We start from the raw sequence: 16846 nt of genomic DNA, 5'->3' as shown, positions 1-16846 counted from the left end.
AGATATGTTCAACTCCACGGTATATAGTGATAAGAAGGCTATAATAATATATATCGATAATAATTACAGTTCGTTAAGGTTAACAAAATGCTATTCTACTGCGTGGCTTCTAAATAATTTAAAAAAAATATTATGATATCGTTCCACGTACATATTTAAAAGCCCGATTTGGCGTATAATATGATCAAATAAAATTGTAAATATTAAATAATAAAATAAAATAATAACTCATATAAATGACAAAATGTAAAAAAAATATCCTCGTTACACTAACAACAGCAATAATAACAAATAAACTGAACAAATGTTTATGAAATGACTGACATGCAACTGGACAGGAATCATAGCAACAACGTGATAACTTGCAGTGTGTTATAAAAAAATATTCACTGTTTGCTAATTAAATGTTCTTAATTCGCACGAAAATATGTTTTATTAAATAATTTTAATCATATTAACGATTAAAAAAATTATTCAGATTGGATAAATTATGAAAAGTATATATTGAAAGCGTCTTTTCTATTTTGTATTTGTATGTAACAAACTAACTAACTAACCATCACGCCAATTCCCCGCAGGGGTAGGCAGAGAATCGGACCGCCAAACAGCTCAGTCTTGGCACACACTCCTTGCCTCATTCACATTCTTACATCGTCTCATACATACTCTTCTATTATTCTCTTAACATGGCCCGACTCAAATATCTCATTCACTTGGTCGTGCCATGTCTTCCTCGGGCGTCCTCGATTTCTGCTACCATTAGCATTTGGATAGTATATTCTCCTTTATTTGTATGTGTGAACAAAAATTTCGTATATTTAATAATCGCGCAAACAATACAATGAAAATTTGTACTGAGCATCAAGTTAATATATTTATATTACATAAGAATTCTCAGTTTAGTAAATGTTCTCCTTCTGTTCTAAAGCGCAACGCAAAATAATTATTGTGCTTTCATAAAGTACCTACTCCCAACAATCTATGCAAACACTAATTACTGATGATTTATCCATCAAAAGCCTCCACCAAACAGACCGACTCTGCCATAAATCAACATTCAACAGATGAATGCTGGCTCATTTATTTAAAAGGTGGTTAATCCACTGTCCTAGCAATAATTATTCTTATTCAATCTTCCAAATAAACGACATCTGGAAAGCGCCATTAATTAGGCTGTCACGTGGTCCGATCTGAGCGATGATTAGGGAGGGAAAGACGACAATTATAGGGGAGGATCTTTTAGTAAACACAAATAAAACTCCCTTGTTTATGTTTGGAGTTGCTCTTCAAAAAAGATTACTAAATATTTAGTAGATAATAATATTTTGGATGTCGGGGATATTGAAGAATTGAAGATTGAAAAGTTTTATATGATCTCATAAAATAAAGGACATTTAGTTTTAATGAAAGAAAATTAATCTGGTCATGTAAAATAAATAAATTTAGTCTGGTCATGTAGAACTAAGAAAATTTAGTCTGGTCATGAAGAATTAAAGAAATTCAGTCTGGTCACGTAGAATTAAAGAAACTTCGTCTACTCACGTAGAGTTAAATATATTTTGTCTGATCATATAGAATTAAAGAAATTTTGTCTGGGAATGTAGAATTAAAGAAATATTGTGTGGTCATGTAGAATTAAAGAAATGTATTCTGATAAAGCAAAATTAAATAATTGTTGAAAAATTATATAAAATTTGGTCTGGTAACGCAGAATAATTAAAGAAATTTGTCTGATAAATTAGAGTTACAGAAATTAAATCTGATCATGTGGAATAATTAAGTGGGGGTAATGCTTAAACATTTTAAAAATGTAGGCATATATATTTTTTTAATCACTCTGGCCTACTGTCTACCACTCGAACATTGACTACTTTTGTTTAGGTCTCATCATACTAGACCAGTATCAGCCAAACTGTATGCCGCGGCACTCTAGTGTGCCGCAAAAAGTATCAGGTGTGCCGCGAAGGATTCATTTAAAATTTCTTTATTTTTTAATAAATTCAAATCTACATTATCAAATAAATATTTTTAACGTTTGTTCATAGTGGTTGACGTTATACAAGAATACAGTGCCTTTGGTATAAAGGCATCAAAATCAAAACCCCCCCCATTGTAGACTTTTTGCATCACTGTGAAAAATATGGATTCTGATTTTAAGTGTTTGCTGTTTCATACTGAAGTACGTTGCCTTTCAAAAGGAAATGTATCTTTGCGAGAAGATTTTTTTCTTACTTCGATGATGAAAATATGGGATATAATTTTCTTCGCTATGAAAATTGGTGACTGGAAGTAACATTTCTTAGAATCTTTAATTTTAAATTTGATCCTACAAGGAGCGAACAAAAAATCTCATTATAATTTCAGGAAAATTAAAATCTTTCGTCGACGAGTTAAAAAACTCACAACTCACAAGTGCGGAGGACATTAGAACTTATCAATGTCCATCTCCTGATTATCAAATGTACCAGTGGGTCATCAATCTATTCGCGTGATTTGAAAATACACAGCTGACGCTAGGAGAGAATTTTAAATGATCTAAAAACCGACCTTGTGCACAAACCTTTAATTCTCTGGAGTTGTCAGCATTTTGGATATCGCTTTGGAGTCAAAGTCCTAGATTGGCTATAACAGCAAACAAATCTCTGTTGCCGTTTGGATCGTCGTATTTTTTGTATAATTAAGAGTCGCTTTTGGACAGAATCCTATCTAAAAATCAATTGCAACCTCTCACTAGTAAAATTATTACCACCTATGTTTATGATGATTAAATAAAAAAATGTTATCAAAAAGTTACACTATGGAATTCCTTTATTCGTGTTATTAAAGTACGTTTACTTTTAAAATGCTTTTTTATTTGGTGTTCTGTTTAAAATATCAAATTCAGAAGTGTGCCATGAAGAAAAAATGGTTGGCCTGTCAGTACTTTATTTTATTTTGAAATTCTCACAAATAAATTACGTGCTAACTCGCTGGATTACTTCAGTTTCTATTGATTTTCGAGAGATGGCGGTAGAAGCCTTTCTAAGAATTTTTAACAATAAACCAGTCGCCGTATAAATAACTTATTCGCGCCGGTTGATGAAGGTCTCATTTGAAAATGCCAGGGATGTTCATTTTACTAAAGTTCTGTTTCAATATATTATACATCAATGTGTTTGTTGTTGAATTCCCTGTTCATTTAAACTTATTTTAATGGATTTTTGTTTCTGGTGTGCCAAGTGTTTTATTTTTTATATTTATTCAACATAAGCTATAAATACGTTATTTTAAAAATTATTTTATTAAGAGTAATAACATAACACAACAAAAAAAAAAAAAAAAATTTTTTACTATTCTAGGACAATTTGTAGTCGGTGCACTAATTTAAAAACTTTTGTTTAGTATTTTTTAAATTTAATTAGTAAGAATAGTAGCGGGTAATGCAATATCGTAAAAATATCTGTTTAAAACCTTGCTGCTAGTTTTATATATTATATATTCATGGATTTCTAATAATAAATCCAATTTAGGAAGATTTCTGAAAACAAATTTCATGAATATTATGAAATTTATGAAGCCTACAGACATGGGATAAGCGATGAAACTTAGGTGATTTCATTCGTCGATAAGCCATGGTATTAAATGGTCAGGAAACGCCAAAACGTGATTGTGATTGCCAGTCAATAACTAATTATATAATTATAAACTGTATAAATAGACTAGAGCTTAAGCGTAAGTCGTGAGGCGTAATTGGGAATAATAGTAAAAAAAGACCCCAATTCATTTTTAAAAGGTGGGTGGGTGGTAAATTTTCGATTCATTGTGTAAAAAAATTCTAAAAAAACTATTTTTTTAATAAATCGTTTATACGAGGACAGCCAATCTGTTCAAATCAAAGTTTACTTAGAAAATTGACTGAACCTTTGAAAAGGTACGGTTTCCTCACGGTGGTTATTTTCTAGAATCCCGTTCTTAGTAATTCTTTGTACACTGTGCTTTATTGGATTTTTCTCTTCTTTGACAAAAAATTATTTCGGAAATATTTATAATGAATGTATTACACCAGTCTTTTGTGTTGAAGTAAGCTAATGTAAACGAAAAAAAGTTAATAATATAATAACCTCTTATTTGACACCAAATATATTTCAGGGATATTTATAGGAAATGTATTAAACCAATCTTTTGTGTTGAAGTCAGCTGATAAAAAAAAACCAATGTTAATAATGTAATCTCATTTGAAGAACATTGTTTGCGTTTATTTTACTCGAATCAAACTAAACTAACTTTATAAAATAAATATAGTTATCTTAGGATTTTAAAGCTTACAAAATTCTCCTAACCCTTCAGGTTTTAAAATATTATTACCTACAAGTCCCATCAACTCGAGGAAATTTCGGAGTTGGAATATTCCCGAGGTAGCTAAAATGAGCTACATATTTCTTATCTTTGAAGTTGTCGTAAAACGAAATACAATTTTAGAAACCAGATAAACCTATCATTTAAGGTTTTTAATTGAAGTAAACTTTAATATTTATAAAATGGAACATTTAGATCTGATATAAATATATATTTATTTCATATATAAATATATTCAGCGTTTTCCAATAAGAGGTGTTATTTTGATATTCAATCGTAAAAGATCAATCGTTTTGTTGCTTGTGTGGCACGTAGCGCCGTCTCGTTGAAAGTAGACGTTGTTCAGATTAATATCATTCAATTCCGGCCATAAAAAAAACTTAATCATCTCTCAATAGCGATCCATTTACCGTAACTATTGCTCCAGCCTCATTTTCGAAAAAACAAAGTCCAATGACAGCGCCGGACCACAAACCACACCAAACAGTCAGATGCTGAAGATAAAGAGACTTTTAACAATAATTCTTGGGTTTTCCGAGCCCAGACGCGACAATTTTGCTTGTTGACGAAGCCACCGAGGTGGAAATGGGCCTTATCACTCAAGATGATTTGTATTCGATTCACTCAAGTGATTTTTAATAATTTCAATGCGTTGTTGAAGCGTGTATCGTTCCATTTTTATCAATGGCGTAGTTTTTACTTGTCAAATGTTAAAAAATTACAGCTTCAAAAGTAACATCTACTGAAATAGCGGGCTATTCAAAATAACACCTCTTATTGGAAAACCCTGTAAATATATATATATATATATATAAATAAATATCACATTATCACATTATTACATATTTTTTATTTATATTTAGATTTTTGCGTTTCTAGCTTACGATTGTGTTTCATGTTTTTTAATTATTAGTTGTTAGGTTGGCAGTGCCTACACAGCCTACAAACAAACGCAAATTATGCACGAACTTCATATCGGTGTTCTGTCAAAATGGTGCGTCGGTTGGCAATTGCCGCGTAAATTATTATTTACGTAAATAATATTAAATATCAATATTTTTCAAAATTGTAAGTGCAAAAAGTTGTTGTGTATTGTCATTAAGTTGAATCAAATGTTTTTTTTAATTCGTATTAAAAACGGTAGTTGTAGGTACAGAATTACCATCAGTTGGAGTAAAATAAAAACTTTTTAATTAAACCGACTGCTGATCTCATCGCACAATTAATCAATATGTAATAATCTATTATTTCAGTCAACTTTATTGTTTATTTTTAATTGTTGTGACAAACTATCCGATATTGATTTACTTTATAGACATTGATGGTTGCAACACATATTTAAGCACTGCAATAAGATATAAGCAGAGTGCAGATTCCATTAAATACAGTAACAGTTAATATCAGTTGTAGACATATAGTGAATAATAGTGTTTCATTTGGAAGAATCCATAACAAATACGTACAATATCATTTATTCAAACAACTGTCATTCTTATTATACCATTATGCCATTATTCATTAACTCCTTCCTGTTCCGTGTTTTAACTATATATTCTAATCTTCTCTGCATGAATGACCTCATATCTACCTATTAAATATAACTGTTGTTAGTATCACTTAAACTGGGCGAAGCCCAACTAAGTGCCGCCCACAGGGCCTAGCAGCAAAAAACTCCTAACTGATAATACATGGATATGTGAACTAAACAACTTTTGAAGGAATTTGACATTTTGAACACAGACCTTTTGTGTAGGGAATTAAATTGTATATTTTGTTTTGAAGAAAACTCTAACATTACTTTTTTTACCGCTTATACAATAAAAAAATAATTATTTTTGATTTTCAACTGTCAATGTAAAATCTTGCTATATTTACGGATTTTATCCACGTATTCATGTATTTGAGATAAAGCGAGAAAAACATTTATTTATCTTTCCAACGACGAATCTACGCATTATATATGAAAGATTTTTTTAATAATGTATGGACGGCTAAGTCAGATTTGTCTTTCAAAGCCTCTAATGGAATACGATGTGTGTGGCTCGTAATATATGAACGCGACGACGCGGGTGAGATTTATTTTTCAGAGCCTCTAATTTATTTATTTATTTATTTATTTATTTATTTAGACGCCGTAAAAGGCTTTTACAATATACATGATTTATGTTTACAGTGGTTCACAGGAGCGAAACAGTAATATGTTAAACAGAATAATTACTGAGAAATTATGTTGAAAATTAAACAAGAATAACATCTGGTATACATAGGTACAATAGCATTTTTATTTTCAATCCGTACAGTAGTTTAGTATTGAGGTTATTGTTACCTTCAATATTGAATTTGGTTGAATTTGCTGAGAACTAAGAGTTAGCTCTATTGAAACAGGGCTGTCAGTAAGACATCTCATAACAATTTTGGGAAAAAATATAGTTTTGATTAAGTATATAAAATTATTAAATAACACTCTTCTGTCTGATATCTGATGTAAGTGCATAGTTTAGGTTCTGTGATAACTTGTGAATAGAATGGTAATATGCCTAATAACATTGATAATTACGACAGAGGTATGTTATTATAGCCTTCTTATAACTATATTCCGTGCAGTTGAACACATCTACTACTTCTGAGAAAGCATTGCCAACTGCATGCAATCTAGGTATAAGCGAGTTTCTAAATGACTCAGTCCTGATATTGTTATTGAAATTAAAAAGAATTTTGGATCGAGTGGTTCTAGTGGGTATATGGAAGGTAATTAGGCTTAATATATCAGGGCTGTCTATAATACCATTGACAATTTTAAAAATAAAAGTCAAATCGGAAATAAGTCTTCTATCTGAGAGTTTAAGTAAGTTTAATTCTTTCATCAAGTGATTGTAATTTATTGATTCTATAGGTAGACCGAGTTTATAGTTAATGTATCTTAGGAATTTATGCTGAATTTTTTCAACAGAGTCGGAGTGGATTTTAAAGTAAGGACACCAAATAGGAGAATTATATTCGATTTGACTTCGAACAAGTGAGGAATATAAGATTTTTAGTGTTGAAATATTTTTTAAGTCTCTGCCATTTCGGAGAATGAAGCCGAGCATTTTTAATCCTTTGTTGATGACTGCTTCTACATGTGAAAGAAAGTTAAATTTTGAATCGAAAATAATGCCGAGATCGTTAATTTCACTTACAGAGGCGAGAGAAACATTATTAATTTTGTATTGATAGTTAAGGGGTTGTGTTGTTCTAAAAAATCTTATAATGTGGCATTTACTAATATTGAGATAAAGTTTGTTAGTTTTGCACCAATCTTGAAGTTTATTTAAATTTAATTGAATTTGAATACAGTCATTTATTGTTTTTATAATTTTAAATAGTTTAAGGTCATCGGCAAAAAGTAGCACTTCAACATTTTTATCAAATACAGTAAAAATATCGTTTATGAAAAGGAGAAACAGTATTGGGCCTAAATGTGACCCTTGGGGTACACCGCTAGTAGCTATGAATTTGTGTGAAATGTTAGAATTATTTTTTACTTGTAGATTTCTATTTGTTAAGTAGCTTTTTATCCATTCCAATAGTTTACCCTCAATTCCGATTTGACTAAGTTTATTGAGAAGAATTTTATGGTTAACTTTGTCAAACGCTTTTACAAAGTCTGTATATATTGAGTCGACTTGGGTTTTGTTTTCGAGTGAACATGCTATAAAATTTTCATATAAGGAGAGATTTGTTAGTGTGGATCTGCCTGGCATAAATCCATGTTGATTAGTTACAATGATGTTGTTAATATGTATGGAGATTTTATCTAGGATAAGTTTTTCAAACAGTTTGGGGATAGTTGAGAGCATGCAGATGGGTCGGTAATTAGTGACATCATGAATATCGCCTTTTTTAAATACAGGTGTTAGATAGCAATTTTTCCATAGGTCGGGGAAGCAGCCAGAATTTAATGATTGGTTAAATATATGACATAGTGGATTGGCTATTATTGATGCACAGTTAATTAGAAAGGCAGGACTAATTTTGTCAGGACCCGCTTTTTTCTTTAAGTCGAGTGTTTTTATTTTGCGTATAACATCAGGAACATTTATATGTAAAGCGGGAATGTGGACCGATTCCTTTGGATGAAAGGGTGGAAGTTGAACATTTGGGATATCATTATCGTAAACATTTTTGAAGAAGTCGGCAAACAAATTAACGATGTCATTAGTATCACTACTACTTTTCCCTTCGAAATACATGTATGTTGGTAGGCTAGGTTTGTTTTTTCTTAGTGAGTTTACATGTGTAAAAAAGTTTTTGGTATTTGAAGGAATAGACTTTTCTGTGTTGAGTATGTATGTTTGATATAATTTTTTGGAGAGCTTTTTACAGTCAGTTCTATATTTATGAAATATTTTGTAGTCTGAGATAGAGTTGCTCTCTTTGAAATTTTTGTGCCAGATTTTTTTGTTAATTATTAAGTGTTTTAAGTCATTATTAAACCATTTGGGGAACTTTGATGGTTTGAATTGAATTAAGGGAACATATTTTTCAATAGCCGTGTTGATGATGGAGTAAAAAGATTCAAGATTTTGGTTAACATTTGTGTTTTTGTCTAAAAAGGACCAGTCTGTACTTTCTAAGTATTTTGTTATGAGTGGATAATCTGCCCTTGCAAAATTGTATGAATATTTAGGAACACTATTAGAGTAAATGTTTAGGAAGTTGTTAGTAATGGTGATGTTTAAGGGAGGATGGTGGGAATCTTCGGGAAGAAGGGGGTCTATGGATTTACATAATTTTACTGAAGGATCGCTACTAAATGCAAGATCTAGTAAGTGGTGATTAGAGTTGTATACGTTATTAATTTGTTTAAGACCTAGGAAATTTGACATATTTATAATTTCACGAGCATTAGCAGATGTATTAAAATGAGTTGTTGAGTTATCGCTATGGGTAATCCAGTCTGTATTGGGAGTATTGTAGTCGCCGATTAGCAGCATTCTAGCTTCCGGATATTTGAGCTTGAGGGCCTCTACATCTTCAATGTGGTTTACGTAAATTTGTGTAATTGATCCGGGAGGAATATAAACACATCCAAGAATGATTTTTCCTAGGTTCGTCTTGAGTAGTAGGAAAATTTGTTCTATATTTTTGTGTTTGCATTTTAGCCTGGATGAAGTTATAGATTTGGTGACTGATATTAATACACCTCCTCCTCTTGATTTGGTGCTGGTGGCGGTACTTCTATCTAAGCGGTAGGTGTTGTGTGAAATGAAGCCTAGTTCTTCTGTGTTAAAGGACGGATCCAACCAAGTTTCAGTCAGGAAATATATATGAAAGGGATGGATTGGAATCGATGATCTTAGCTCATTAAGTTTTGTGCGGCAACCTCTGATATTCTGATAGTAAGCCATGATAGGTTTTAGTTTTTTGAGTTACTATTTACAATAACAGGTTTATTATTTTTGTATTTTATTGTGAGTCCAATCTCACCATCTTTGGTTCTTTGTTCTAGTGTTAAACGTAGCTTGGTGAGATAGTTTCTTTGAGCTGGGGTTTGGTCTGAATAAATTTTAATACCGGGGTATTCGGTTATGTTGTTCTTTTTCTTCAGTATGTCTATGGCTTGGATGGAACTGTCAAGGATGACTTTAAGAGGTCGAGGTTTGTCAGGTTTTGTGATTCCCAGACGAAAAGTTGTTATGTTGGCTCGGGTGATGGATGAGTTAAGAGTTGTTAGTGTGGTTAAGATTCTCGTTGTATCATCAGTATTTTTTTCGATATGGGAACTGGCTGAGCTTTCAGGGAAGTTAAAAATAATTATGTTTTTTGACCGTTTTTTCCTCTCTTCGAGCTCATCGGCAGCTTCACACATTGATACAGTTGATGAGTTTGTGGATTCTTGTGATGAGTTTGAATCTATCAATTTTGAAGAGACCATGTGCTCGTACGACTTGACCTGTCCCTCGAGAATTCCAACTTTTACACCTACATCCAACATAGTGCCAGAGAGGTTGGACAGTTTATTGAGTAGTTTGGTCATCTGATCTTTAGTTAGTTTTAAAGCGGGATCCGTTATGTTACTGTATAGAGCACTAATTTCTTCTTTCGCTTTATTGATATAAGAAAGAGCATCTGTGGCACTCATTTTGCAAGTTGGAATTTATAAAATTATTTTAATTTTATTTTATATAATATAGCGGTGACAACCCTGCACTTGAGTTGTCTGTGACAAGTTAGATGGGCAATTCACTTGCACACTTCGATACTCTGAATGTGTATGTCAGTAGTACTTCCAAGTACTTCCTTCTGTATGGCGTTTGTTTGTGTGTGTCTAATGCGCTCTGGTGACAGTTGAGATTTGAGATATTAAGTTATAAATAAAGAGTTACCAGTTAGGCAGCTGCAACTATTATTTCACTGTTTAAGTTTAGATTTTAGTTGAGTTTTTGTAATAAAAATCACTACATAGAGTCCTTAGATTAATGTTTACTGTTAAATTTTGTGGAGAAAAAAAAGTATGTGTTCACTGTGACACTTGGTATTGTTGTATGATGTTTGTGGCTAGTAATATATGGACCCATCGATCAGCACCTCTAATGGAATATGATGTTTGTGGATAGAAATATATGAACGCATCGGTCAGATTTATCTTTCAGCGCCTCTAATGGAATATGATGTTTAAGAGAGTAATATATGAACGCATCAGTCAGATTTATCTTTCAGCGCCTCTAATGGAATATGATGTTTGTGGCTAGTAATATATGAAAGCATCGGTCATATTTATCTTTCAGCGCCTCTAATGGAATATGATGTTTGTGGGTAGTAATATATGAACGCATCGGTCAGATTTATCTTTCAGCGCCTCTAATGGAATATGATGTTTGTGGCTAGTAATATATGAACGCATCGGTCAGATTTTTCTTTCAGCGCCTCTAATGGAATATGATGTTTGTGGAGAGTAATATGTGAACGCATCGGTCAGATTTATTTTTCAGCGCCTCTAATGGAATATGATGTTTGTGGCTAGTAATATATGAAAGCATCGGTCATATTTATCTTTCAGCGCCTCTAATGGAATGTGATGTTTATGGCTAGTAATATATGAACGCATCGGTCAGATTTATCTTTCAGCGCCTCTAATGGAATATGATGTTTGTGGCTAGTAATATATGAACGCATCGGTCAGATTTATCTTTCAGCGCCTCTAATGGAATATGATGTTTGTGGCTAGTAATATATAAACGCATCGGTCAGATTTATCTTTCAGCGCCTCTAATGGAATATGATGTTTGTGGAGAGTAATATATGAACGCATCGGTCATATTTATCTTTCAGAGCCTCTAATGCGATATGATGTTTGTAGCTGGTAATGTCCTTCCGAGGCTTGAAGGGTTAAAACAATAGAGCTTTTTAGGTTTCAAAATCATATTGAACAGAGTTTTTCTTTGCATTTCCAAATCATAAGACGCCTCCGATAAACACTCTGATGGAGAGTTGATCTTAACTTTTTGACTTAGTAAATAAAACCACAAGTATTTTTGCTATCTTTCTTGCTCTGATTTGTGAAACAAACATAAGCCAGGTGAATGTGAAAATTATTTCTTTCCGTGCGGTAAAACTCATTTTCGTTTCATTAAAGTTACATGTTCATAGCTGGGGAGAATTTATTCCCTAAATTTATTCCGTTAACCATCCTTGTTGTTGGCGGGGCTCGAAAAATAAATACCTAGGAAATGTTATAATTTCACCGTGGGCAAATCGTCCGCTTACACAATACATTGTTTATGGAACTTGCCACAGCCAGGCGACATCGCACTTTCTGAGAAGTTGTCCGGTGAAGTTTTTTGCCCGTAAAACAAGCCGCGCCCTCACCCCGTAGCTGGGCTGGTTGCCGAGTCACGAGCGTTACCGAACTTTACGACTCAATGCATTTCATATTTCCAGGCGGTGAGATTTCACAAACTGAAACACTGAACTTTGTCCCGTAGAAACTGCCGCTGCAGGTTAGATTAGATTTACATCCTAGTCAAAATGAAAAATGGCGTCATTCGATATCAAAGGAGCGCAATGTGTTAACTTTCATGCACTTGTCAGTTTAACATTGTTCGGACATGACCGAGAATACTCTGTATTATTTAAATGCTCTATGTTTATTTCGTGGAAGGTAATAACTTATAATCTATATTTCTGCAGCCGAGTCTGAACTGAAATTCTGAAAATGGTTCGTCTGTCTAACTTGCACATCCGTTCATTAAATATATTTGCTTTGTCTGGAATTACGGTGAAAATGGTTTTATTTCTTAATCCAGCACTGCTGGGTGTATGTTGCAATCCCAGTTTATTCCCATATTACAAAAGAGATAAATCCGTGAACTGAAATAAATTTCGCAAATGATTGCAATAATTATAAAGTTGCTAAATTTGAAAAATCGGTTCCATGATAACTCAACACAGTGCCAATTCAACACACTTTTAAAAAGTGATATAAAGTCATTAGTAACGATGAAAAAAATAATTTTTAACCTAACCTAACCTAACCTAGATAACCTAGATAACCTAGTTAATAAAGTTTTTGTTTCATCACTTTCCATGACTTTATATAACTTTTAACCCAAAATACGAAATCCCAAAAGGAATTTAATCCACAATCTCATCATTGAATTTCAACACGTTACAAAAATAGACATTTATTAATTTGATGATTTTAGATAATTGTATTGAGACATATCTGCCTAATTATAATCTCTGTAAGAATATCCGAAACGTTGGCTAAACATGGAGAAAAGTAGTCACGACGAGGACTTGGTTTTGTTTTATTCTGTGTATTGTCATATTTAACCACTGAATATATAGATACACACTCTAAATACCTTCCAAGTAGATTCAATGGAAACCAATATAGCCACTGACTTAATACCTTTTGGTTCCAGCCCATTTAGCACGCGCTCTCTTTTACATTTGCCTGACATCGTATGTCATCCCAATTAAATTTTATGATAACGATGCAACAGTTTTTCATTGGAAGTGGCAGACTTTTGAATCACAAAACTCGCCCACGTCGTGCTATTCTTAATTTTATGAAAACAGTGTGTATTTAACGCTTTCAATCTAAGTAAGTACATAACTTCTGGCAAACATTTATTACCATTAGTTACCCAAGTCACTAGATTGTATAAACGGAACACACTGCGCGTAAGCATGGTTTATTTGTACATCTAACAAGCTACGGTCCATTAGTATGTGCCTATGTACTCGGATGCTGCAAGAATCGTATATTTAATGTACCATCTCATCATTTCCTCACTGGGTAAATAAAAAGTAGAACGCAACACACATAATATGCAATATGCATAATATGAAGCAAGAAATACATAATATTATGTGCTTGCACTTATTTCTTGCTTCATCAATATGTTTTAAAAATTTAGAGTTCTTATTAATTTGTCTCGCAGATTTATTTATTTACACGCCCATTGGGTTTTTACATACATAGTTCATAAAAAAATATTCTGAAGATTGTAAGTTCACAATAGTAACAGTAATCATACATATAACCATATCCATTTGACATATTATAACAGCAAGTAAATAGTAAATAAATTCAATAATTATTTGTAGGTATAAACCTGTTGTACAGAAATAAGAATTTATATTGTTTATTTATTTATTTAGAATTTACGGCACAAGTTCCATTTAAATACAAAGTTTTTTATTTTATTTTTTTACATATACATAGTGCAGTATTAAATTTTGATGAAAAAAAAATTAAGGAATTAAATTTAGTAAAAACATAACAGTAAAATAACAGCAAAGAAAGAAGCAATTACAATAGCCTGTTATGTAGTGACCTCATTAAAATAAGTGGCGTTAAAATGTGTTATTAGTGCAGCTTTATATTTTACAAGGGGAATATTAAAAGTATCTGCGATTTTAGCATTAAAGTTCTCAAGTGTGTGCAATCCGTTTATAACTGAGATTGTGGTATAATTGTCACAATAAAACATACTAGAGGACCTTGATCTAATGGTAGGTACATGAAATTGAATCAACATTAATATGTCAGGGCTGTCCAACTGATAATTTATAATTTTGTAAAAGAATATAAGATCAAAAATTTTTCTTCTATCACTTAACTTAAGCAATTTCAATGAATGTAATAAGAAATCATAATCTATTGTTTCTAAAGGAATTCCAAGTCTAAAATTAATACATCTCAAAAATTTGCGTTGGACTCTTTCAATGGTATTTGTGATTATTAAAGACAGGTGACCAAATTGTACAGTTGTATTCTAGAATACTTCTAACGAGAGATGTGAACAGAATTTTTAATGTGTTGATATTTTGAAAATCCTTGGAAGTTCTTACTATAAAACCTAATATTTTCATAGCCCTGTTAGCGATAGAAGTTATGTGAGATACAAAGCGGAGTTTCTGATCAAACATTATGCCTAGGTCAAGTATTTCGATAACAGAGATTAATTCAACATTACACAATAATTATACATTATTGGGTGTTTGATTTTGTGGAACCTCATAACTTGGCATTTGTAAATATTTAGTTGCAGTTTATTACTAGAACACCATTTGAAAAAGGTTGTTAAGGTTCTCTTGCAAGATTATGCAGTCGTACACATCATTAATGACCCTAAACAACTTCATATCGTCAGCAAAAAGTAAAACTTAGACATTTTAGAAAATGCTGGTAACGTCATTGATGAAGAGGATAAATAATAAAGGTCCCAGGTGTGAACCTTGTGGGACTCCAGTGGTAGCAATAAATTCATAGGATAGACAGTCATTAATCTTAACAAAAAATGATCTATGATATTGTTAACAAAATAACGAGCGTTTGAATGGTTATCGTGGCCTGTTAAATCGAGGCGTTCGGTCTGCCATTTTAAATGCATATTTTACATAGTTTATATAAAAAATTTATTTATTTATACTGGGTTTTACAGATGATCTCACTTACGTGAGAACAATCCACTTATAAAAACTCAGTTATTGTACAATTACAAAAATCTACAATTAAATAAAGATAAAAATTAAATACAGATACATACAATTAGAAAACAAAAACATCAAAAAAATAAAAATAAAATACACAATCATATACAAGCTTGCTCAAGTAACACATTACATTATACATTATTACAAGTGGTAAGAGGCATAAGAAATACGAGAGGTATGCATAGAGAGAAAATTGACACAATGAATTAGCTAATATTTTTTAATAGCGCCAGAACTTTTTTTCTGAATCCGTACAAATTATTGACGAAAATATCTATTTCAGCACACTCTATCTTGTTATATAGTCGACACATCTGGGTCAGAGGGCTAAAGTAGGCGATATTATTTATTAATGTATTCAGGTGAAAAATATTATGGCGTCTTAAACAATGCGAATTGGGGACATTTATTTTAATATTGCTATGACATAATGTAGTATCAAGTTGACCGTGAATAATTTTATGTAAGCATATGAGATCGGTCAATTGCCTTCTAGTTTTAAGTGTATCAATCTTGAAGTAATCACGACGTACGTCATATAATCTTAGATGGTCATGTAATCCACATTTGAAGGATAACACTCTAAGCATTTTTTTTTTAATGGATTCTACAATATTTTCATATTTGCAGTAATGTGGATTCCAAATAGAGCTTCCATATTCAAGTTTACTTCTAATTAAGGCATTGTAAAGAGTTAGAATTGATTGAGGATCTTGGAAAGGTTTACATATTCTATGAATAAATCCCATCATTTTTAATGATTTGCACTTAATGTCGTTAATGTGTACAATCAAGAGTGATTCTTAGATCTCTTATTGAAGATACTTTTTTGAGAATAATATTATTAATAACATAGGAAAAATCCTTTATAATTCTATTTCTAGTGAAGTTTAAAATGTAACATTTTTCAACATTTAAGTGCATATCATTGACAGTACACCAGTTATTAAGTGTGTCGAGGTCGTTTTGAAGCAGTTGATGATCGGAAACAGACTTGATTTTACGAAAAATTTTAAGGTCATCGGCGAAAAAAGCATAATCACAATTTAATTTCGAGCCAAGGTCATTTATGAATATAAGAAAAAGCAGGGGGCCAAGATTTGAACCCTGTGGTACACCGGAAGTTACAATTATAGGGGATGATTTGCATCCATTAATAAGAACTAATTGAGTTCTGTTATACAAATATGATTTCACCCAGCGAAGTAGATCTCCATGTATTCCTATTTGTTCAAGTTTTTTTAATAAGATGGAGTGATTAACTTTATCAAAAGCTTTTTGGAAATCAGTATAAATTGCATCTTCTCGTAATCTTTCACTAAAAGAATTACATACATAATTACAAAATTCCAAAAGATTTGAGTTAATAGATCTTTGAGGAACAAACCCATGTTGCCTAGTGCAGAGAAGGGGCTTAAAATGCGAAAAAATATTTTTATATATCAAAGATTCAAAAACCTTATCAAAACAGGATAATATACTGATTGGTCTATAATTTTTTACAAAAGATTGGTCTCCCGAT

This window comes from Hesperophylax consimilis, chromosome 2, assembly GCF_061612785.1.
Source record: "Hesperophylax consimilis isolate HC1 chromosome 2, BYU_Hcon_1.0, whole genome shotgun sequence".
In the NCBI taxonomy this organism is placed as follows: domain Eukaryota; kingdom Metazoa; phylum Arthropoda; class Insecta; order Trichoptera; family Limnephilidae; genus Hesperophylax; species Hesperophylax consimilis.
The sequence above is the reverse complement of the archived record's forward strand: the minus strand, read 5'-3'. Positions refer to the sequence as shown.